The following is a 26,292-nucleotide window of genomic DNA, read 5'->3' as shown; positions in this document are numbered from 1 at the left end:
AGTTCTACTGTGCGCTACTGGGTTGGGGCGAAACTGCAGCTGCCCGCAAGTTTCGGCGAGCGAGCCACACAGAACGTTGGATCCGGGACGCTTTCATTGCAGTTATGCTGTCCTCCCAAATCCGCCAGCGATTGCTGGAGAAAGAGACACTAGGCCTCAAGGAGTCACGGGCCCACTCCCAGCACCCTGGATGTGGCCTCCCGAAACGCCCATGCTTACGTCCCCGACCGCTCGGGCAGCCCCCTGGGCAGCGTGGAACCCCCCAACGGCCGACCCCGATGCATCTCCCATCCCCCCACAATCTTGTGCTGTGAGACGTCCTGGCAACCCGGGGGCCCCGCTGCTATTTTTGCGGGGAAGCCAAGCACCCCCGACAGCGCTGTCCGGCCCGTGCATCCACCTGCAAAGGATGCGGCAAAAAGGGCCACTTCGTGGCGGTATGCCAGGCCCGGGCGGTCGCTGCGGTCTCAAGAGGGCGAATACGGACCGCCACCACAACCCTCTCCATGGGCCCCGTGCGGCCAGCGGCGGCAGCCATCTTCCTCCTCCAGGGCCATGTGTGGCCTCCGGGTGCCGCCATCTTGTCTCTCGGACACCACGTGCGATGGATGGGCGCCGCCATCTTGTACACCCCCAGCCATGTGCAACCAGTGGGCGCCGCCATCTTGGCTGGACTCTCAGGACCTCAATTCGGATGACCACACACCGCCCGAAGAGAACATCCAACTGCTGCCCCGAACACTCTCGCCTGCAACGACGACGGTGCTCATCAATGGGCATGAAACGTCCTGTTTGATCGACTCTGGGAGCACGGAGAGCTTCATACACCCCGACACGATAAGGCGCTGTTCTCTCCCCGTTCACCCCGTTAACCAAAAAATCTCCTTGGCCTCTGGGTCTCATTCAGTAGAAATCAAGGGGTTTTGCGTAGCGAACCTCACGGTCCAGGGAAGGGAGTTTAAAAACTACCGGCACTACGTCCTTCCCCACCTCTGCGCTGCCACATTCCGAGGGTTAGATTTTCAGTGCAACGTCCAAAGCTTAACTTTCAATTTCGGCGGCCCTATACCCCCCCTCAATGTCTGCGGCCTCGCGACCCTCAAGGTCGATCCGCCTTCCCTGTTTGCGAACCTCACCCGGATTGCAAACCGTCGCCACCAGGAGCAGACAGTACAGTGCCCAGGATTGGATCTTTATTAGGTCGGAGGTCCCCCCCACCCAAACACAAAGCCGACAGTTGGGTTGGACGACCCCCTCGGTCATCCACTGCCTGGAACTGTTTATGGCCAGGATTGGCCAGGCCCAGGAGCAGTTTCCTGAGGAAGTCCACCTCCTTCCCTTCCCCTCTCCGATGAATACTGCAATGCTGGATCCTCACTTAATTCAGCAGCACCTCACCTCCAGCTCACGAACGGCCCATGGCCTCGCTGGCCAGCTGAATGACTCTTTCCTCAAACTCGGAGGACCGTGTGCTTTGGAAAACCTCCACTAGTCTGGGATCTCTCCCTTTTATTGTGTGCCAGCTTGTCTTGCATGAAGCAGATGAGAATGTAAGCTGGATACGTGCCAGGGCAGATGCTAAGGATGCCTGACATGTGTGGATGGTGAGTGGAGTGATGGATGTGATCAAAACAAGACCCGCTGGTCAGATGTAAATGTTTGTAGTAGAGTTAATGGTGGTGTCCCTTGAGCTGGCACGAAGTGTGATCCTTGGAGATATGTGATGGGTCTGTGAGTATGTGAGTGATGAAAAGAGTGGCTTACCCTGGCTGAACGGAGATCATTCATCCTTGAACGGCACTGGATGGCTGTACTCTTCTAGAAGGCACTGACCACTGCTGCCACCACCTATCATGTTGGACTGGTCACCTTGAATTAAACTTTTCGCCCAGGAGGTGGGTAGAATACATCGCGGTGGGCCTCCACTGCATCCAGCAGGTGCTTGAGGGAGGCACTGGTGAATTTTGGGCTACTTATTTTTGGCAGGCATGACTTCCCAGTAGCTTACTCTTACTTGAAGTGTGCTAGTTGGGTGCAAGAGCAGCTTTTTATCAATAATAATTTTTATCATTGTCACAAGTAGGCTTACATTAACATTACAATGAAGTTACTGTGAAAGTCCCCTCGTCGCCACATTCCGGCGCATGTTCGGGTACATTGAGGGAGTATTCAGAATGTCCAATTCACCGAACAGCACCTCTTTTGGAACTTGTGGAAGAAAACCGGAGGACCCGGAGGAAACACACGCACACAGGGGGAGAATGTGCATACTCCATACAGACAATGACCCATTCTGGGAATTGAACCTGGGGCCTTGGCAATGTGAAGCAGCAGTGCCAACCAGTGTGCTACCATGCTATCCAGATTATATATGATAAATATGGGGCCCGGATTATTGAAGTGTTGAGGTGATTGTTTGGGGTGGGTGGGCAATCAGAGGCCACCTCCCAGTGATCCAATGCGAAATCGGTGCCTCTGAATTTTTCAAACTTAATGCCACACAATGTGACGTTAAAAGCCACCATTGCCATCAGTGGGTTTACACCACTTCACGCAGCCATCATCGGACTGTGAAGATTCTGCCCATAAAGTATTTAATGGCACCATTCAAAGGAGAGCAACAAAATTCTCTCCGTACTGACCAAAATTTATTCCTCAAGAAATACCACTAAAACATTTTGAGAAATCATTTAAATCATTGCTATTTGTGAGATTGTGATGTGCACAAATTGTAATAGTGACTTGTTTTCTATTCTTTCATGGGATATGAGCATCACTGGTAAGGCCAGTAGTTGTTGCCCATCCCTGATGGTAAAACCCCTCCTTCTCAAGGACAATTCTAATTGGGCAAAAAATGCCAGCCTTTCCCAAGGTGCTCTCTTGAACAAATAACAAAATTCAAGCAGTTCAAAAATTAATTAATTGGCTTTGAAGTACTTTGTGACATTCTAAGGTCCCAAGTTTTATTTTGACTGAGAAGGCACCTACAAAACCTGGTTTTAATTATAAGAAACTTTGAAAAATTGGGGCTGTTTTAATTAAAACAAAAATTAAAGGAATATTTGATAGCGATATTGAAAAAAGTGAAAATCCTTTGAGGTAAATAGGGAAAATAATTTCCACTACTGGTGCTAAAAACAGAAAATGCTGGCATTACTAAAGAGGTAGGGCAGCATCTGTCACTTGAGAAACAGAGTTCACGTTTCAGGTCTGCGATATTTCATCAAAAATATCGGTGAATTGGTAACTGGAGATTTATGATCATCACCAAGAGTTAGGGAACTTTTTACAAGAAGGGTTATTTGGGAATGGAATGCTCCCTAAGGGACAGTGCTGGAGGCAAAATCTAGAACAGCTTTTCATAAGACAGTGTTTTGAAAAAGAACAAAAATGACCATGGGGAAAGGATTTGGGAAAATGGCAGAGAGATGGGATTAAATGGATAGCGGTTTCATGGAGCCAGCAGTTTGTTGGACTGAATAATCATCTTCTAGACTGTAAAGTACTCTGATGATCAGTTTCAATTTAAACATAGAATTGAATAGATACAATTAATAGTGTTAAGTACATATAGATTCAGAAAGTTCAAAGATGCATTTGCACTCTCGCAAAGCTTTGCAGCGAAGTGAATGCAGTAGCATTATTAATTATTAAACTTTATCAAAAGTGAAAATCTCTATACCCGATTGTTTTGAACCCAAACTGCAGATCACAAACCATAATGTAAATGTAACCTGCTGTGGTTTAGGTTTGGAAATGCAGACAAGAGGGATGATGTGGCTCACAGTTTGCCAGAACAGGTAGAAAAATGGAAACTGAAGTTTGTAGAATCGGTTGTTCCTCTTGGGGTAATTCTGTTTTTAATTGCTTATAGAATTCCCAAAATATTCTTTGCAAGTGATGTTATGTTATTCTGCACAGCCACACTTTACAACATTATCGCATGTTGTGCCTTTTTAATAACCTGTTTAGTCTGGAGGAAAGGTGGGGTTCATTTATATTGTGCTGGTGTGAAATTAATTTTGTTTAAATGGGTGTTAACATTAGGAAACAAGTTATTTGATATGTTATTTTGTGCAATTTGTTGGAATACCAGCTGTATTAGAATTCTGTTCCTCAGTTCAGATTAACTTGAGGCAATGGTTGGGGTGGGGGTGGTTGTTAGCACATTCCCCAAATGGTGCGCACCTATAATATTTAATAATTTTCTTCGGTCAGCCTAGCTAACCAGACAATGCAGTTGCCATGGCTTCCACACCAAAGGGATGGGTATGGGATGGAGCTGGGGTGGTGGCGTTGTTGTTCATTTGAGATGGTAGTGTTTGATTTTTTTCAGTTCAGTGAACCATTCCTTTACGAAAGATATGGTAGGCTTTTTCTCTCTGCGCACGAAAATGAAAGTCCAGAGCAATGGGTCTGGTCATGATGATGCTGTGTGTTGAGTGTTATTTGGGCCACACTCATCCAGGAAAGTGGAACATATTTAATCACACTCCTGACTTGTATCTTCTAGATGGTTGACAGGCTTTGAGTCAGGGGGCAAGTTACTCTCCACTGCATTCCGAGACACTGACCTGCTCTTGTAGCCAAAGTACTTGTAGTGCTCCGGTTCAGTTTTTGGTTAATGGCAATCTCACAATGTTGATATTGTGGGATTCAGTGATGAAAATGCCTGTCATTGAGTGTCAAGGGGAGATGGTTGGATTATCTCTTGTTGGAGATGGTCATTGTCTGTCACTTGTGTGGTGCAAATGTTACTGGCTTTACAGACAGGAGAGAGATGAATGCAAATAGCCCTGATTTCTCCTCTCACTACCCATAAACAGAAAGGTTTTATTTGATTTTCAATTTCCCCTTTTTATAAGAGGTGGTATATTTTCCCCAACCCTTAAATTTGGAGTGTTCCAATCCTCTATGAATAACTTGCAAAGCAAACTAGAGATAAGACAAAATAAGAGGTTGGTTTATTTCACACACACACAGCACGTGGAAAGGGGGTTCACAATGTTGGCCCCTTTTTGCAATCATACAATAAAAGAGGGACAATGGAAAGAATGGGGTACAGGACCAGATCACAATAAAATAGAAGTTAATTTTATATGAGTCCAGAATCAAAAGTCTAATGAAGGGTTTCTTCCAAGGGCAGGTTGGGTGACTGTTGCAGGGTGATCTGTCTTTCCAGAAGCAAGACTTTCACGTCAGGAGAAGGCATATAGTGTTGAATTAGGCTTGAAGGCACCAGTTCCAATGTTCCTGTAGTCTGCAGTGTAGATGAGGGCCAGGTAATTGTACCTGGACCGAATTCTTTCTGTTGCTCCCGGTTTGATGGTAAGATGGCAGATAGCACAGGCTTTTGCCTCGAGTCCTGTTCTCTTCGTAGGTCAAACAGTAACTGAAGATAACTTCCAACGGCTTATTAATTAAAGGAATTCTCACATGTGACAGCTTGGCTTTGGGAGGCCCCCTTGTTGAAATCCATTGTGCTTGAGAGCAGGTAACAACTGGCCATTAACATCACCGTGGGAAATAGGAGTCACAAATAGCTGCCTTTGTCCAGAGCTGGCTGGTACAGACATACCATCTCTGAGGCTGGAGCTCTGCTGTAGAAATGGAAAAAGGGTTAGTGTATTTCTCTGGAATTCCATTGTCGGCAGTCACAGAGGCATTAGCATCTCTTTTAAAAATAATGAGCTCCCTGCTCATTTTTTGATGGTTAGAAGTTCCTCTGGTATGAGTCATGGCTACTCAAGAAAAGCCTTGACATTTAAATAAAATTAAAACATTATCAGTGATATTGATACGCATTTCTTTCTGTCCCATTTAAACTGGGATTTTGCAACTTATTAGCCCAAGCCCGAATGTTATTAGCCCAAGCATGTGGACATGAACTGCTTTGGCATATGTGGAATCGCAAATGTTGCGAACATTGGCAAACAACCCCACTACTGATTGCGGCAAGGTTATTGAGGAAGCAGCTGAAGGTGGTTGGACCCAGGACACTACTTTGAGGAACTTCTACAGCTATGTCCTGGTACGGAGCTGACTGACTTCCAGCAACCACAATCAACATCCTTTGTGCTATGACTCAAACTAGTGGACAGTTTCCGCCCAATTTCCATTGACATCAGGACTCTTTGAAGCTGCTGCCATGATATCACAGGCAGTCACTCTCATCTCACCTTTGAGTTCAACTCTTTTGTCCAGGTTTGAACCAAGGATAGGGTCAAAAGTCTTGTGGCTGTGGCGGAACCCAAACTGGGGAGAGCAGGTTCTTGGCGCGCAAGTGCAGCTCAATAGCACTGTTGATGATACTTTCCATCACTTTGCTGATGATCTAGAGTAGATTGATGGGGCGGTAATTGGATGGGTTGGATTTGTCCTGCTTTTTGTGGACAGGACATACCTGGGCGATTTTTCACATTGCCAGGTAGACGTAGCTGTACTGGAACAGCTTGGTGAGGGACGCAGCAGGTTCTGGGGCACAACTATTATTGCCGGAATATTTTCAGGGCCCTCAGTGTTTGGAGTATCCAATGCCTTCAACTGTTTCTTGACATTGCATGGGGTGAATCGAATTGGCTGAAGACTGGCATCTGTGATGCTGGGTGATGATCAGGTGATGACCAAGGTGGATTATCCACTCCACATTTCTGGCCAAAAATGTTTGCGAATGTTTCAGCCCACATAATGTGCATTGCGCCCCCATGACCGAAGACAGAGATATTCATGCATAAATGGAAAGGGACAGAAAGGAAAAGTAAAATGAACAAATCAGAAGAGGAGTACTTTGTAATTTAGTTGTGTGTGGAATTGTATTATTTTTTGAGGAGTGATAGAACAGTAGGGTCGGTGTACAAAATGGTCAAACATTCTGACTTCCATCCCAAAACCATTTTTAAATGATGTGATGATGCCGGCATTGGACTGGGGTGAGCACAGTAAGAAGTCTTACAACACCAGGTTAAAGTCGAACTTTCGAAGCACTGCTCCTTCCTCAGGTGAAGGATGTCCTTCACCTGAGGAAGGAGCAGTGCTCCGAAAGCTCGTGATTCAAAACAAACCTGTTGGACTTTAACCTGGTGTTGTAAGACTTCTTCCTATTTTTAAATGAATCTAATTCATTTGTGGTCAAAACTGCTTTGCAAACTGAAATTGATTGCCTCATGATATTAATAGGAAAGTGGATAGAAAAGAAAGACTTGTATTTTTGTAGTGCTTTTTCACCACCTGGAGATGTCTCAAAACACTTTACAGCCAATTAAGTACTTTAAAAAAATTTAGTTACTGTTGTAATGCAGGAAATGCAGCAGCTAATTTTCTCTCCACTCCCACAAACAGCAATCTGACTAGATTGACTCGAAATGTTGACCGTTTCTCTCTCCATATATGCTGTCAGACCTGCTGAGTTTATCCAGCATTTTATGTTTTTGTTTCAGATTTCCAGCATCCACAGTAATTTTGCTTTTATTACCAGATAATCCATTTATTTTTGTGCTGTTGATTGAGTGGTAATTTTTGTCCAGGACAGCAGGGACAGTGCCATGGGACCTTTAACAACAACCCGAGCAGGCGGACCTTGCTTTAATATCTCATCTGAAAGATGATAAAATTCCCTCAATATTGCACTGGACTGTTAGCCCTGGAGTGACACTTGAACCCAGAATTTTGTGATTCGGGGGCCAATGTGCTGCCAAGTGAGTCCCAGCTGGCACAAGAAAATACTCTCTGATAGAAGAAAGATTAAAAAAAACCTGGAGGAATAATTTACTGTAGTGAAACTTCACAGCTTATTTTGTTTCTTTTCTGACCAATGTTGAGTTTCATGTCAATACCATGGCACGCGTCATTACATGGTCGTTCTGACATGAATTAGCAGCCCAAGTGGTATTAGCGAGATGAATTTGTTTTGAAGAATGCCGCGACATGCAATTAATCTCAATGGAGAGCTTCCCATTTTCCTGGCTGGCGGGGGAGTGGCGCAATCATCCAGCAATTTGTGGAGAATAGGAATTGATGGCACTTTTGTTTGTCAACTAATAATGACATGTACTGTAAATCTGCAGTTATATATTCAGCAATTCCTGGGCCATTATTTACTTCCTAATGCCTTCACTGATTGCTGTTCAAATCGCCTGTTAAATGTGTTTGCTGATCGGGACTAGGAGGATTTTACGACCCGTGCAGCCCCGACCGCTACCTTCATTACGTCTTGATTTAATCATTGATGAGAAAGTTGCTCTCGAATAGCCGGTGGATATGTTAACGTCTTTGCCTTCCTACCATTTAATTTTAAAACAGATTCCTCGATGAGCCGTCATCAACTTTCACGTCCAACAATTCCCCCCTCCCCAACAACTTCTCCAATTTCACATGCAGAAATGTAGTTTACATCTGAATCTCGGTGCCGCCAGTACAATACGGTGTTTCAGTTACAAATGAAGGAAGTTATAGGGCGACCAGCGTGTTAAGAGTACGAAATATACAGCACGCGTTGACGACCTCTCCTTGGAAATAAACACTGGAGTATATTACCCGAATATTTCCAGATGCTGTACATTAATTTTGAAAGCGTATATATATTGGAATCGCTTCGATCTTACCCGTGTACTTATTTCCCGTGTATCTATCTGGCGAATGTGAGCTTCGCTTCCTGCAACACAGATAGAGGCTCATAAGCAATTTCAAGATTCCATGCCGCTGATTTTAACTGAATTGCTTGGGCTCGCCAACTGGTGTGAGCCTGGAGTTTGAGCTTCATCCTGGTAGAAAGGTGGCTTGTGCGCGGGGAGAGTCCGTTGTGTGAAAGAGAGAAGGGCGAGGGAGCAGCCCTGGGGGCGGCGGGGCTACAGAAAGGACACATTGCTCTCTCTACCGAACAGAGATGAGAGATTGTTGCGTTAAAAAAGCGCCCAGGGTCATACCGCTCGCTGCTCAACACCCACACATAGATCGCCCCCAAGGTCAAGGGGAGAATCGGGAACAAATAGGAGTTCAAAATCAATTGGTCGGGATCATTGTAAATCGGACCAGGAGAAAGTGGGGATCACCGTGATTGGGAGAAGCGCACAACAGGTAGGGAGCGAGGGGGGGGGGGGGGGGGGGGAAATCGTGTGATGTGAAAGCCTGAGTTGGTGGCTACTGCTGTTCCCTTAGCTAGATAGTTTAAAGAGCTGGAAAATTAAATATTTCATTTTGAAAATAATGATGAAGTAAAGCATTTCAATTAACTTCCCCATGTTTAAGTGATAACAGAAGAGTTTGCTCTTTTTTCTCCCTACAGATGCTGCCAGATCTGCTGAGATTTTCCAGCATTTTCTCTTTGGTGTCAGATTCCAGCATCCGCAGTAATTTGCTTTTATTAAGAAAAGCTGGTGAGTCTTTTCTTAAATAGTATATTTTGTTATCTGGTAGATGGAAGACTGGCAGGACAGCTCCAACCCGTGGAATGAGTGTGCAAGTGTAGAAATAGAAGGACAGAGCAGATGAACAATTGCATGGATGGGGAGATAGTGCAGGTGGGAGTTGAGATTCTTCAGATACAGGGATCAGTTCCCTGGAGATGGGATCTGAAAAGAACAGATGGGTTTCAAACAAAGAAAATTGCACCAATTTCCTTGAGGGGCAATTTGCTTCACGAACTTGGCAGAGCTGTGGGAACCAGGATGTAATTCTCAACAATGATAGCAAGGTGCAAATAATTTTGTGAAAGTCAGAGCAGGATATATTGTGAGCAGTTTTGGGCCCCGCATCCAAGGAAGGATGTGCTGGCCTTGGAAAGGTTCCAGAGGAGGTTCACAAGAATGATCCCCGGAATGAAGAACTTGTCATATGAGGAACGGTCTGTACTCGTTGGAGTTTAGAAGGATGAGGGGGGATCTTATTGAAACTTACAGGATACTGTGAGGCTCTGCGAGGCCTGGATAGAGTGGTCGTGGAGAGGATGTTTCCACTTGAAGGAAAAACTAGAACCAAAGGACACAATCACAGACTAAAGGGACGACCCTTTAAAATAGAGATGAGGAGGAATTTCTTCAGAGGGTGGTGAATGTGTGGAACTCTTTGCTGCAGAAGGCTGTGGAGGCCAAATCACTGAATGTCTTTAAGACAGAGATAGATAGGTTCTTGATTAATAAGGGGATCAGGGGAGAAGGCAGGAGAATGGGGATGAGAAAATATCAGCCATGATTGAATGGCGGAGCAGACTCAATGGGCCGAGTGGCCTAATTCTGCTCCTATGTCTTATAAAAACGTGTTATCAGGTGAGTTCAGCCGAAGAGGAAAAGTAATCAATAGCAACACGTCTAAATTAGGGTTACTGTGCAGGTTTGTGTGAATGTGTGGGGTGGGGTGAGCATGATTGGTGAGTTGAGATAGCATGTGGAAATAGGATGTTGTGGCTAAAACAGAAATATGGCTCAAAGAGGTGGAGTGGGTATTAGATATTCCTGGATACAAGGTGTTCAGGAAAGAGAGAAAAGGAAGGAGAGGGGTGGCAGTTCTGATTATGGAGAATATTACAGTGCTGGAGACAGAGGAAGTTCCAAAGGGACTATGGCTTGAAATAAGGAGAAATGTTTTCCTTATATTTATTGTTTGTTCATGGGATGAGAGTGTCGCTGGCTGGGCCGGCATTTATTGTCCATCTCTTGAGGGCATTTTCTTTTTAGAGTCAACCACATTGCTGTGGATCTGGAGTCACATTCAGGCCAGACTAAGTAACGATTGCAGATTTCTTTCCGTGGGGGATATGTGCAGTTACATTAGTGGGAAAGATGTAGAAAAACAAATTTAAAAGGAAATAACATAAATGGATGAATTACAGAGTAGTTATAATGGGGATTACCTGAATATATTCTGGGAAGGTAGTAGTGCAAAGGGCAGAGAGTAGCAAGAGTTTGTAAAGTGTGTTTAGGAGAATTGTATTGCACCAGTTTGTTTCCAGTCTAATGAGAAAGGAGGCATCGCCAGGCCTGGATTTGGGAATGAGGTGGATCAAGCATTAGCCTGAGAACATTCAGGGAACAGTGATTATTGTACAAGGTTTAGGTTGGCTATGGAAAAGGCCAAAGAGCAATCCAAAATAAGAAAAATTAACTCAGGGAAAACTAACTTCAATGGGGTAAGATTGGATCTGGCACAGATAAATTCGAGTCAAACATTAGCAGGCAAAATGGTAACTGAACAATGGGATGCCGTGAAAGAATTGATTACAGTAATTCCTCACTTAAAAGTCGTGGCTGCATTCTTGAAAATTGCTACTTAAATGGAACGAATCATAGGGTCCCATGGGTATTAATGTCATTGCCAGCTGTAGCTTCCTTTGGACATTTCTCACCTGGAGAAAAACAATATATAATTTCAAATATTGTACCATAAATGTGCATTTCTAACTGAAATAACTTTCAACACAAATCACTAAATATAAAAAGACAATGTACAATATTGTACAATGTAAAACGTTCAAAGGAATTACAGCATACCTCTCGATACCTTGACCAGACTCCATCTAGTGGCAGACATTGGTCATTACGTGCAGCAGCTGAAGTCCCAATTGGAGTCCAGAAATTCAGTGCCAATTCAGCAGCAGAACCAGGAGCAAAGCCAGAAGCAGAGCAGCAAACCCTGAGAACTAAGGTAAGAATGGGGGGGGGAAAGAGATGGCGAGTGCTCAGTGCCTGCCAGCCAGATAATCAGCAGGGAATGCGTCCTCGTCAACTCTGACAGGCATGCTGCTATTTATTATACACTCTTGGTTGGAGGTCTCCGAGAGCTGTAGGCTAATCAGATTTGTTGACAGTTCTCCAGCCCCTCCAGGCACAGCGGTGCAGTGGTCATGAAGCGTTGTTCCTGAGCCTAGGTTATTGGACTGCACTTGAGGCAAATACCAGGGTACGTGGGAGCGGGAGGCAGACGTTCCCGGTGCCAGTGGGTAGGCCTGGGGGTACAGAGGGCCTGAACTCCCTGGGAGGAGGGCGCCTCAAATCTGAAGGGGGTCTTCAGATGGGGCCCCACCCCTCCACCCCACCCAAGACAGAGGGTTAAGACCGTTTCTATTTGGCACCCCAATTCACCAGCACCCGCTAGCCTAAAAATTGAAGCTGGGTGGGAAAAGGCCCTTAAATAGCCACTTGTGGGCCTTAATAGGGGTAAAGGTGACCTTTCCCATCGGAGGCCCTGCCCGCTCCACCGTAAAATTGCATCTTGGTCAGGGCGAATCCCTTCCATGCATTTTTACACTCCACCCCGCCTCAGAATCTGTCAGGAGATGAGCGTAAAATTCTGACCAGGGGCCCCGGATGACTAAATAGATTGAGATTAAGGTGAAGCAGAAAAAGTGGGCTGATGATAGATATCAGGTGGATAAGACAGTTAAGAATTAGGTCAAATAGAGACGGTTCAGAGGAGAAATTAAAAACCAAATAAAGAGAAACAAAGAGAAGAGACTGGCAGCGAACATGAAAGGGAATCCAAAAGTTTTTTTTTTTTTACAGAAGTTCAATAATAAAAGGGTGGGAAGAAGAAGATCAATTGGAAGATTGCAGCGTTAAATGAATACTTGGCATCTGTCTTTGCCAAGGAAGAAGATTGTGCCCAGGTAACAGTGAAAGAGCAGGTAGTTCAGACATTTGAAGGCTTTCAGATTGATGAGAATTGGATAGGTTGTTTGTAATTACAGTTGATAAGATATCAGAACCAGATCAGATATATCGAAGTGTACAGAAGAAAACAACAGTGGAAATCGTGGAGGCATAATTTGGCCATAATTTTCCAATCTTGCATCAACTCAGGGGTGATACCAGAAGACTGGAGAATTGTAATTGTTGCAACCTTGCTCAAAAAAGTCTGATAAGAGAAACAGCAACTACAGGCCAGTCAGTTTGACTTTGGTGGTAGGTAAGCTTTTAGAAATTATAATTTGGAACAAAGTTAATAGTCATTTGTGCACATATGGGTTAATTGAGGAAAATCAGCGTGTATTTGTTGAATGGCAAATTGTGTTTTATTGTCTGGCCTGAGTTTGTTGATGAGGTAACAGAGAGGGCTGTTGATATAATGCTGTTGATATGATGTACATGGACTTCCTCAATGCATTTGATAAAATGCTCCCAAAACTGACTTGAGTGAAGTTACAACCCATGACAGTAGTGACATGGATATTAAATTGGCTGAGTGACAGGAAATCAAGAGTAGTGGTGTTTTTTCAGACTGGAGGCAGGTTTATAGTGGAGCTCCCTATGATTGGCTGTTAGGACCACTACTTGCCTGATATATATTAATGACCTAGATCTGTGTGTACAGGCACACTTTCAAACTTTGTGGATGATACAAAACATGGTAGTATAGTGAATCATGAGGAGGATAATGTTGAACTTCAAAAGCACAGAGACAGGATGGTGGAAGGCATGGAAAGTGGCAGATTAAATTGAATGCAGAGAAGTATGAAGTTCTTCATTATAGTAGGAAAATGCAGAAAGACAAAATAAAGGGAGCATTTTAGAAGAGATGTGAAGGCATTTTGAGAACGTGCAGGGCTCCAGGGATGAGGGACTTCAGTTACCTAGAAAGATTGGTCAAGTTGGGACTGTTTTCCATGGAGAAGAGTTTAAAAAAATCAAATTTAGAGTAAATTTTTTCCAATTAAAGGGCAATTTAGCATGGCCAATTCACCTATCCTGCCCATCTTTTTGAGTTGTGGGGGCAAGACCCACGCAGACCCAGGGAGAATGTGCAAACTCCACACGGTCAGTGACCTGGGTCCGGGATCGAACCCGGGTCCTCAGCGCTAATCACTGCACCACCGTGCTGCCCCTTTGGAGAAGAGTAGGTTGAGAGACGATTGGATAGAGGTATTCTAAATTATGAGGGGTCTGCAAAGAGTAGATGGGGAGAAACACTGTTGATGGAAGAATAGAGAACCAGGTGGCACAGATTTAAGAAAATTGGCACAAAAGAAGCAATGGTGACATAGGGGGTGAAATTTCAAACAGCAATCGGTTTGGATCTGGAATGTACTGCTTTCAAGTGTGGCAGAGGCAGGGTTGAGGATTTCAAAATAGAATTGGATATCATCAACAAGGGGAAAAAATTGCAGGGCTACAGGGAACAGGCAGAGGTGTGGCACTATTTGATCAATCCTACAGAGGGCTAGCATAGACACAACAGGCTGAATGACCTCTCTTTAACCATTTTCTGATTTATGATCTTATTAATGTTTCATTTATGGCAAATATTTCTCTATTGTGGTCCCAGTCACCAGTTTAATTAGGCCAGCCTAATAAAATATAATTTTTTTGTATAATTTTAAGGGGCAATTCAGCATGCCAATCCACTTACACTGCACATCTTTGGGTTGTGGGGGCGAAACCCACACAAACACGGGGAGGATGTGCAAACTCCACACGGACAGTGCCGGGATCGAACCTGGGACCTCGGCGCCGTGAGGCAGCAATGCTAACCACCGCGCTGCCCCCTAATAAAATATATATTTTTAAAAATATTTTTTTATTCTCCTCCTTTTCACATTTTCTCCCAAATTTACACCCAATAATAAACAATAATCGGTAACAAATGTCAATAACAACGATCCCATCCTCCCACCAAACCCCCCAAACATTAACCCGCATGTTAACATAAACAAATGACAACGAAGAATCAGGAATCACCTATAGTCACAATTAACACATATAGTCCCCCTCCCCACAACCCTCCCAGCCCCCAACCCCCCTGATGTTCAATGTGATCCAATTCTCAAAAGTGCATAATGAATAACGCCCATGAATTGTAGAATCCCCCCATCCTTCCCCTCAGTTCAAATATGACCTTTTGAAGCGTCAAGAATTCCAGCAGGTCCCCCCGCCACACCAGGGCACAGGGTGGAGAGGTTGATCTCCACCCTAACAGGATCCGCCTAATAAAATATTTAAGTGACTTTCTTCTGTTTTACAGAATGAGCAGCTCAAACATACTGGTAGGTAATGAGTTTTCACATATGAGTCTTCACTGAACCAGTTCCAAATCAACATTGCAAACCTTTGTTGTAAATTTTAAATCGCTATTTAAGCCATGAACATAATTGTTCAGAAAAGTGGCAAAATAGCACCCAAGACCCCATGCCATTGCTGACTGTCATTTCATTCTTTCTGTGCAGCGAAGGTTGAGGAGCCTGTTCCCAGTGGTGAATAGATATGGGCATTTTTTCCTTTGAGAGAAAATATGGTAAATTCTCCCCAAGATATTTGACCAAGAACAAATTAGGGACACATGATTATCAGGGAAGAGGTTGGAGAATTGTAACGCAAACATGGAAAAAGAATAAGTAAATGTATCTGCTCAAACCAAGAAGCAATGTGTTGAAAAAGCCTAGGACTTAAATTTGAAAATTACCCAAGAACCATTTTCACTGCTTAATTTGTGTATATATGCAAGCAGTTTAAAACCTTCCTTAATTTTAATACCACTCATGCAAGGATACGCAGGTTAGGTGGATTGGCCAAGCTAAATTGCCCGAGTATCCAAAAAGGTTAGGTGGGGTTATTGGTTTATGGGGATAGGGAGGGGGCATGGGCCTAGGGTGCTCATTCAGAGGGCCGATGTAAACTTGATGGGCCGAATGGCCTCCTTCTGCACTGTAGTAATTCTATAATTCTACCTTAGTATTCCTTAACTTTAATAATTGTTATTTCAACAACAGCACTTCTGCAATTTCACTAATCCATCATGTAAATTATAAGCCTTCAGTTCTTGCATCCTAAATACATCAATCTGCTAATCACAAAATTAGCATTAACAAGGGCTGTTGCAATCTGATGCAGCTTTTTGAATACAACATTAATTCAGGATCACTACTGCATTAATATTTTACTGAAAATCCAAAATGCAGTAAATTGTGATTACAGGAGTATTGCCAGAAACAAATGCAAAAAGAAATATTGGAGACATAGGTGTGCAGCAGAATCAGTGTTTTATTTGTCCAGAACAATAGCATTGCTGTTAATATAGGATGTCTACTGACCTGGGAGAGCATCCAGAATAGTTCATGCGAAGAGTTCCTGTTTCCATACCACTCTGAATGTACGAGCATACTCCTCAATGATAGATCTTATATAGTTTTTAAATATACAAAATTTACATGTTTGCCCAGAACACAGTGATTGCTAGATTACAGATTTATGATACTCTCAGATACACATATTGAAAAATTTCAATTTAGTTCAGTACATCTGGGTGGCAGTAATTGTTGGAAGGGCTGGTTCTGATTTTAACTTGATCTTTTTAGCAGGCAACAAAGGTACTTGTCTTAACCCAACACGATTCTTCTTTATTAAGCAGATGTTGTCACTGTGTTCAAACTGCAATTTTAATTTGGGGCTGAGCAGGAAAGGCACTGTGGTGCTCCCTCCAGTCTGAAGCCAGTATGGTAGTGTAGTGCAAAAGCAAGGATGCTGGAAATCCAAAATAATAGAAAATGCTGGAAATACTCACGTCAGTCAACATCTGTGGAGGGAGAAACAGTGTTTTTACATTTAAAGTACCCAATTCTTTTTTTTTTTCCAATTAAGGGGCAGTTTTAGCATGGCCAGTCCACCTACCCTGCACATCTTTGGGTTGTGGGAGTGAGGCCCTCGCAGATACGGGACAATGTGCAAACTCCACAGGGACAGTGACCGAGAGCCGGGATCGAACCAGGGTACTTGACGCCATGAGAGGCAGAAAAGAGTTAATAACATTTTTTTTTTTTTTTTTTTTTTTTTTAAAAGAGTACCCAATTCATTTTTTTTTCTCCAATTAAGGGGCAATTTAGCGTGGCCAATCCACCTGCACATCTTTGGGTTGTGGGGGCGAAACCCACGCTAACACGGGGAGAATGTGCAAACTCCACACGGGCAGTGACCCAGAGCCGGGATCGAACCTGGGACCTTGGCGCCGTGAGGCAGCAGTGCTAACCACTGCGCCACCGTGCAGCCTGGCAGAAACAGAGTTAATGTTTCAGGATGACAGCCCATATCTACAGGTGCTGCCTGGCCTGAGGGTACTGTAACCGTAATGCCAGAAAAGGTCTGTTCAAATTCTACCATGGCCGTTTGAGAATATGAATTCAGTTTTAAAAACTGGAAATAAAAAAGTTGTTGTTTTGGCATAGCTAATTCACTAATGTCTTTTTGGGAAGAAATCCTGCCATATTTTCCCTGTCAAGTCTACATATAATTCTAATCCCACATAAATATAGTTGATTCCTCTCTGAAAACCGCTCAGTTGTTTTAAACACTACAAAGAATAACCTTATTGTGGAGCACCTTCACCACAGAAGTCAAGGTGGCAGCTTTCCAACACATTTTTTAAATCATTCATGGTATATGGCATCATTGGCAGGGACAATATTTGTTGACATCCCTAATTGCCCTTGGGAAGTTGGTGATGAGTTCTTCAACTGCTTTATACCAGGAGGTGAAGGTATTACTATTGTGCTGTTAGAGAGTTCAAGGATTTCATCTCAGCAATGATGAAGGAATGGTAATATATTTCCAAATTAGGGTGGTGTGTAACTTTGCATTGGATTACACAGGATATGTAGCACAGTAACAGGCCATTCAGCCCAACAAGTCTATGCTGGTGTTTATGCTCCACTCAAGCCACCTTCCATCTTTTTTCATCTAAATCTCCCATTATAACAATTTGTTCCCTACTCCCTCACTTGTCTAGCTTCTCCTTAAATGCACCTATACTATTCATTTTGACCACACTCTGTGATAGTGAGTTTCACATTCTTACCACCCTGGATAAAGAAGCTTATTCTGAAAACTCCACTCTATTTCTTGGTGACCATCTTATACTAATATTCTCTAGTTATATGCTTCCTCACAAGAGGCAACATTCTCTCTTTATCCACTCTATCACATCTAATAATAATTGTAAAGACTTCCATTATGTCACCCCTCAACCTTTTTATGAGAGAGAAGATCCAGCCCATCAGTTCTTTCTTGATAGCATACCAATACATTTCTGCTATCATCCTTGTAAATCTTCCCTGCATCTCCCTCCAGTGCCTATGTAACATTTTTATATGGAGACCAAAACTTTGCATTGTGCTCTCAAGTATGGTCTAACTGAAGTTCAAGAGATGTTAAACAGATGGTACCTACTTTTCTATTTTATCTTTCTAGAAATAAAACCCAATTTGCTTTTTATGACTGTGCTCATTTGTGTTGAAACTTCTAATGACTGGTGTACTTGTATTATTGTGATTCCTTATTGCTCTACCCTACCTAGACTAACACTTTTCAACTAATAAGTGAATTAGCTCATCTTCCTACCAAAATGTGATCCTCAATTTATTTATGTTGAATTTTCTTTGTCAATTATTTTCCCTTTCCTCAAATTTATTAATGTCATCCTGTAATTTGTTGTAGTCCTCCTCAGTATTCGAGGGGAGCTTGGAGATGGCGATGTTCCCACCTGATTCCGTCTCGCTTAGATGGTAGGGATTGCGGGTTTTTCTTCCCGTGAGCGGAGGATAAGTGCGAGTGTTATTCTCGGGGGTTGGCGAATCATACACACATATTCGGTCATGTCCGAAACTTGTAAACTTTTGGGTCTCCTTCTTCAACACCATGTCAGGGCTTCTTGGGATTGAGTTGGAGCCTGGCCCGCTGGTGGACATCTTTGGGGTCTCAGACTCGCTGGAGCTCCAGATGGGGTTGAAGGCGGATGATCTCGCCTTTGCCTTGTTGATAGCCCGGAGGAAAGTTCTGTTTGGGTGGAGGACTCCAGATGTGCCCAGTGCTTTGTGTTGGTTGAGTGACCTTATGGAGTTTTTGTACTTTGAGAAAGCCAAGTGCAGCATGAGGGGATCGGCAGACGGAATCATGGCAGCCTTTCATTCCCTGTTTCAGGGAGCTGGTCACCATCAGATGTTCGGGGGGGGGGGGGGGGGGGGGGGGAAAAGAGGGGTTTCTGGTTAGATTTTGTTTGCTTTTTGGGGGTGGGGTAGGGACAGTGGTTATGTTTGGAGGTGTATTTGTTATGTGTTGTGGTTTTATTGTTTTAACAGAAAAGTTTCTAAATAGAAATATATTTTTTTAAAAAGTTAACATGGTGAATGGAGTACCCATTAAGCAGTTTGCTTTGTTCTGGATGCTATCGAGCTTCTTGAGTGTTTTACAGCTGCAATCACACAGGCAAGTGGAGAATATGCTGTCAGACTCATGATTTGTGCTTTATATAGTCGAAAGTCTGAGGGTTCAGGAGGTGACTTGCTCACCACAGAATACCCAACCGTTGACCTTCTCTTCTAGCACAGTATTAATGTGGTTGGTTAAGTTTCTGGTGAATAATGATGTACACCCGCCCAGAATGGTGGTAATTAGATTCTGTCTTGTTAGAAATGGCCATTGCCTAGCATTGCGAGACGCAAATGTTACTTGCCACTTATCGGCCCAAGCTACTGTGTAGTCTAGGTCTTGCTGCATATGAGCATGCTTCATTATCTGAGGAGTTGTAGATGAAGAACAACCAAGGGTGCCTAATAAATGTGAGCCTTGCCACGGAAACCCACCTTTGAGGAATTATATATATATATTTTTTAAAAGAGGATCATGACAGGGAGGTAATTATTTTGTTGTTTTGGGGTGACAGGAGGTGGAATGCTTCCCAACTAGACTTCCCAACAGCTACACCTCCTGCTCAGCCCACCCAAGAATAATTTTTCCCATATTCACTTGGATGCTGCGATAGGTCACAGATTTTTGCAAGCTGCTGGCTGCTTCCACCTGTTGCAGGGGGCATGGTAATGAGACCTGGCAGTTAAAATCCCTGTGGATCTGTGCTGTGCAGACAGGAATTTACTCACCTATGTAGATCCCCAACACATACTTGCTTGGAATTAAACTTCATCCCACATCTTCAGATTGCATGGAAGATGTTTTGATTTGTTTTCTCACATGCTATTCTTAGATTGAAGGTCAGAATTGACTCAACAGATTCAAAGATATTATTCAATCTGCTCTTTCTATCAAAGTGCCATCTGATGCTGCAACATAGTTTCATGGCATTATTCACATTCGAAACATGACTCAAGTAACCTTTCATAAATTGTATGTCTCAAAAATATATATTGTAAGACATTGGGCGGGATTCTCCATCCCAACGTACCAGATTTCTGGTGCGGCACGCTACCGGGATTCTCTGTCTCGCCAGCCGGCCAATGGGGTTTCCCATTGTGGGCAGCCCCACGCTCCGGGCAGCTAGCGCAACGGAGAATCCAGACAGTGGAAACTCCAGCCCATAGTGTCCATCATTACTCACTGAAATCAATAAACTGAACATAGACTGGGGATCAAATCTTGGTCTGTGAGACATTGATCCATTCATATCCAAGTTATTGATCCAGTGAGGGATCAGGGCAGACCTAAAAGGCTGTGTTGGAGAGATGAATAATAGTGACATATGCTGCTTTGTGACATAAAAGTTAAAGAGAGGGACCAATGGGTGAACATGGAGGGGAAGAAAAAATGGCCTTGGGATAAGAAGTCCATATTTATTTGATATTCATGGAATCCCCACAGTGCAGGAGGAGGGCTTTGGTGAGGCTGTACCTGGAATATTGTGTGCAGTTTTGGTGTCCTTATCTGAGGTTATAGCAGGAGTGGAGAGGTTTACCAGACTGATTCCTGGGACGGCAGGACTGACATATGAAGAGAGATTGAGTCGGTTAGGAATATATTCACTGGAGTTCAGAAGAATGAGGGGAATCTTATAGAGCCCTGTAAAATTCTAACAAGATTAGACAGGGTAGATGCATGAAGGATGTTCCCGATGGCTGGGGATGTCCAGAACCAGGTCATAGTCTAAGGATATGGGGTAAACCTTGTAGGATTGAGGAGGAGGAGAAATTTCTTCACTCAGAGAGTGGTAAGTTTGTGGAATTCGCTACCACAGGAAGAAGTTGAGGCCAAAACATTGTATGTTTTCAAGAGGGAGTTAGATATAGCTCTTGGGGCTAAAGAGATCAAAGGATAGAGAGGAAAAGGGAAAAGGAGGAACAGATTACAGAGTTTGACGATCAGTCATGATCATATTCAAAGGTGGAGCCAGACCGCTGACTACGTTGGCAGGGAAGATGGCGAAGGAAAGTTTGCCTTTATAATGGTAGAGACACTGGTGGCGAAATTTGAATGGGGGAGGGGGGGTGTGAGGTGTGTTATGGTTAAGCAGGTGTTGAAGGGTAAATCAGTTGTTTTGGCGAGCATTTATGCCCCTAACTGGGATGATGTAGATTTTATGAAGAAGAGGCTGGTGGCTATCTCGAGCATGAACACTCATCGGTTGCTCTTTGGGCGATGCTGCATCAGCCTTGAACCTGAATGTGGACTGTTCCAATCCAAAGTTGCTGGCCATTACGGAGGGCGGTGGGGGTGGAGGTGAGAGTATTGGTGGCATTTAGGAGATGAGAGCGGACCCATGGTGATTTTTGCATGAGGGGTGAGGGGGGAATCGTTCTTTTTCTTACCGATGCACACGGTCTATTCTCGGATCTATTTTTTAAAAATGGGGAGGTCACTGTTGCCGGAGGGAGGAAAGCGGAGTATTCAGTGATTGTGATCTCCGACCATGCTCTGCACCTGTTAGATCTGTTTGTGGAGAGGGGACCGGCCCAACAGCCAGCGTGGAGTTTGGATGTGGGGCTGTTAGCGGATCTGGGTTTTTGTATATGGATGGCCAAGATGGTGGATGAGTACGTATGGTTTACCAAGAAAGGGGAGGTTTTGTCCTCCATAGGAAGCTCTGAAGGCAGTGGTGAGGGGGGAAGCATTTGCATTGCATACAAGGCCAGGTAGATAGGGAAACAAGGGAGGAAGTGAGCGGTGGATGAATGAGATATTGGAGGTGGATGGGAAGTATTTGGAGATCCCTACTCCAGAGCGTTTGGCCAGTAGGAAGCTGTTGCAGACAGTTTGATCTGGTTTGATAAGGCAGTAGTTGAGACGGGTGAAGTGGGTAGTTTATGAGTACGGGAAGGCGGCCAGTTGTGGCGGCAGACGACTTCCCGGGAAATTATCAAGGTTTGGGGAGGAGAGGGGGGGGGGGGGGGTGCAGTGTTGGCGCCGGAGAAAATAAACAGACTGTGTGAAGTTAGGAAGGTGAGATACGGAGTATTCAGTCGGGGAAGGCACCGGGACCAGATGAGTTTCCAGTGGAATTTTTAAAAAGATTGCAGGACGATTGGTGCTGTTACTGATGAACGGCAGTACCCCAAGTTAACCCCCTTTCCTGGCGGAGTGACCGGAAAACATTCGCTTTTTTCCCAAATTCGATTTGTACCTGGAGAACGCCCCAAACCGCCTTAACAGTCCCATTATATCCCCGATCGTAGGAACAGGGCCCGCAATTTACAACAAAAGTCATCAGCATAAAACAAAACCCTATGCTCCTACTCCACCTCCCCAACCATTATCCCCCATCACTTATCCGAACTTCAACAGTTCAATTACCAGCGCAAATAGGAGAAGGGACAGAGGGCACCCTTGTCTCATTCCCCCAATCAAAAATAACCCGAGCTAACATTATTCGTCCAAATATTGGCCCTTGGTTCATTGCACAACAGTTTGACCTATAACACAAACTTAGGCCCTATCCTGAACCACTCCAACACCGCAAACGAGTACCCCCACTCTGCCCTGTCAAAAGCTTTCTCAGCAACGAACGCCACTATCACCTCTTGTTTCCCCTCCCCCTGCCTGAGAGAGGACCACATTCAGTAGGTGCCACACATTGGAAGATAATCGCATAGCATTCAGAAAATCTGTTTGATCCTCCCTGACCACCTGTGGGACACGTCTAAATTGAGCGTCAGCACCTTTGCCAGAATCTTTGCATCCAAATTTGCCATTTGTGCGATTTACCTTGTTGTACACATAAACTAACTGTCACATCTGTCTAGGTTACTTCAAAAAGAGTAAATGAATTTGCGATGAAACATTTTGAAATGTCCTGACTTTATGAGAGACACTACTTGTATTTTTTGTTTTAATTAAAAGGAAACATAAAGCTAAACACAGAATAGGACCTTTTTTTGTACAGGGGATCTGACAATTGGACTACTGAGGTGCACTCTACTCTCTTATTCCCTCTCACAGATATCTTGGTTAAATAATATTTGGGAATTTGATGCATCTTGCATGATGTAAGATTGAGTTCACTTTGAAACATTTTTATTCCTTTGCATAAAACACATCTAAAATGTGTTAAAAAAAATCTTGTATACTGGGATATTATTATATAGAATCATAGAAACTTAAACACAGAAGCAAGCCATTCTATCTAATCTGTCTGTACTGGCATTTTGAAAGAGAAGTTCTACTAAGCCCTGCTTTTTATCCATAACCATGTAAATTCCTCATTCTCAAGTAAATATCCAACTTACTTCAAAATGGTATACGGAATCAGCTTCCACCATCATTAAGGTAGCATATTCCGGATCCTGACAATGCAATGAAAAGATTTCTCCTCATTCCCCCTTGGATCTTTTGAGAATGATTTGAAACTATGACTTCATTTATGTCACTGTCCTTAAAAATATAAAAGTAAAGTATGAAGACATTTAGTGTTTATAATTCCAAACTGATTTGCTATCTGTGAAAATACTTCAATCCGATTGGCTGTTCAACTAGCTTGATGACATCACTGTTAGGGCATCCCTGGAAAGCCTCTTGATTTGATGCCAGAAGCAAACTTATGTTGCGAAAATGAAGAGTCCATGCCCAGGGATTATTAGACCTACACAGCTATTTTTCTTCAAGGTGAGTGTTGAACAATCATGCTCGCCACTGGCCCCAAATTCTGGGCCATTAAGGTTTATAATAATTCTTGATTAGCAGCAAAATAAAAGTAGCATTCCAACCACAATCCCACCACCCACCTTTAACATTTTGATTTTGGACTTAGCAAAATGAAGCAACCCTAATACTTTAGTATGTTATGAAACTGCATGCTGATCAATAAATACAGAGATATGAACTTCAGATATTCTTGAAATTAATGATAAACAAACCAACCTGCAATATTGCCACAGCAGTGAATAGAATTCATATAATTCCTACAGCGAAGGAGGCGGGTTTTTGGCCCATTGAGTCTGCACCGATCCTCAGAAAAAGCACCCTACCGAGGCCCACACCCCTGCCCATCCTCATGGCCCCAACATTTGGACATGAAGGGACAATTTAACATAGCCAATCCACTTAACCTGTGCATCTTTGTACCGTGGGAGGCTGGTTTCATTACCATCCTAATCCTCACACAAGGGGACTGTGGGAGGATGGTTTCATTATCATCCCAAGCCTCGCACAAGTGTGGTGATATGCCTAGGGGCTATATCATAGATGGATGGTGTAAGACCTCCAACCAGCAGGTGGAGGTGCAGACACACCATGCGATTTCAAGACCAAGGTCATGTGACCAGCGACTTCCCTATAAAGGGGGGGAGGGGGTGGAGAGAAGAACACATCCGGCCATCTTCAGAAGAAGATTGAGAGAGTAATAAGACATACAAGTGAATGGTCGGTGCTAGGTGCAGATTACGTGCTCTGTAACAGATTGCTATCTTACCACATGAGACACAATAAAGAATCTGGTTTGGACAAGTCCATGTCTTTGCTGAATTCCTTCGTAAGGTATAAAAGACCAAACGCAACAAGTGATGTTAAATAATGAATATGTGCAATCACTGGTGTAGATAAACAACACCACCAGTGACTGTAGACTTTCCATATAATGTGTATCTATATCACTTTCAAAAACTGAAAGCTGTATTTCTGTTTGCAATGGATATTTGACCCTGCACAAGTTCTTCCCATTCTAAATCTCTAATGTTATTACTATATATGTCATCCATTAATAAGTCATTTTGGGAGATCTGATTAATGTCACAAAAACACTGACATAAATGGTAAACTGTCACCTCTGCTTAAAACCTGCTGACTTGTTAACTTGGCTATAAGTTTCTGCTCGGCAAGTTCCGCACACGAGTGCGGCCTCAACCGGGACCTGGGATTCATGTCGCATTACATTCATCCCCCACCATCTGGCCTGCGAAATCCTACCAACTGTCCTGGCTTGACACAATTCACACCTCTTTAATCTGGGGTTACCCAGTCTCTGGATCTGTAAAGATTTAATCACCTGCTAATGCTCATATTCCAAGCATTGTCTGGCATCTTTGAATCTGTCTATATATATGTTTCTGGAACATACCTCTTCATTCACCTGAGGAAGGAGCAGCGCTCCGAAAGCTAGTGACATCGAAACAAACCTGTTGGACTTTAACCTGGTGTTGTAAGACTTCTTACTATATTCCTGTTGTTATTGCACAAATAATCCCAAAACACATGAAAAATGAAGGTTACTTATTGATTCTGCTGCTTGTAGCGCATCTTTTAATAATAACCTTTATTGTCACAAGTAGGCTTACATTAACACTGCAATGAAGTTACTGTGAAAAGCCCCTTGTCGCCACATTCCGGCACCGGTTCGGGTACACGGAGGGAGAATTCAGAATGTCCAATTCACCAAACACGTCTTTCGGGACTTGTGGGAGGAAACCGGAGCACCTGGAGGAAACACACGCAGACACAGGGAGAACGTGCAGGCTCTGCACAGACAGTGACCCAAGCCGGGAATTGAACCCGGGACCCTGGCGCTGTGAAGCAACAGTGCTAACCACTGTGCTACCGTGCCGCCCTTAAAAGTGTAGTTGAATTAATCACCTTATGTGAATAAAACTAAACCTTTCCTTAAAAAAAAACTCTTGCCAAACGTCTGGAGAAGAATCCAAATTGAAATGTTTGTTTAAATAGGTGGTACAATACGGAACGAAACGTAAAACGGGCATTAAGGTGTATTACCCTTTTGTGGTGTCGCAAAAACGTTTACAAATTCTCACCTAAGAAAAAAATACGAGGTGAAATCCGCTTTACTGCTTCCTCACGTCCCCCTTCGCACAGTCAGAGGCGAGCGGCTGTGTATATTCACCGGAATCATATACAGCACGAAAAAGTTACTGAGCACGAACAAAATCAATATGATGAAAATTAATAAAACAGGAACCATTCGCTCGAGCTCTGCGTCCACCGAAAACATGTCCGGGCGGGGCGGGCGAGTGGCCTTCCTGCTGCTGCTTCTCCCCGCCCCAACCGTCACCAAGGCAACCAGACACTCTCCCAGGTCGCCCCGGTGCTGCTGCGGGCCGGAGCCTCTGCGTCTGCGCGGGTCGCTCCAGCTGAGGGGCGGAGCTGCTGCGTC

At 43.8% G+C, this 26,292-nt stretch overlaps 1 long non-coding RNA gene across 3 annotated transcripts; it reads right to left on the bottom strand.

Annotated features, from left to right (window-relative positions):
• Nucleotides 1-4,942: 4,942 nt before the first annotated feature.
• Nucleotides 4,943-26,267, bottom strand: LOC140421026 (uncharacterized). Of its 3 annotated transcripts, XR_011946653.1 has the most exons (6): nt 25,934-26,267; nt 23,420-23,564; nt 11,481-11,629; nt 11,225-11,335; nt 8,601-8,650; nt 4,943-5,600 (listed from the first exon to the last, which is right to left on the bottom strand). It is a non-coding gene; the product is annotated as an uncharacterized lncRNA (long non-coding RNA). The 3 variants fall into 3 exon arrangements; XR_011946652.1 differs by lacking the exon at nt 11,481-11,629; XR_011946654.1 differs by lacking the exons at nt 11,481-11,629; nt 23,420-23,564.
• Between the last annotated feature and the right edge of the window lie 25 nt (nt 26,268-26,292).

The sequence above is a fragment of the Scyliorhinus torazame genome, chromosome 5 (assembly GCF_047496885.1).
Source record: "Scyliorhinus torazame isolate Kashiwa2021f chromosome 5, sScyTor2.1, whole genome shotgun sequence".
NCBI lineage: Eukaryota > Metazoa > Chordata > Chondrichthyes > Carcharhiniformes > Scyliorhinidae > Scyliorhinus > Scyliorhinus torazame.
The sequence above is the reverse complement of the archived record's forward strand: the minus strand, read 5'-3'. Positions and strand labels throughout refer to the sequence as shown.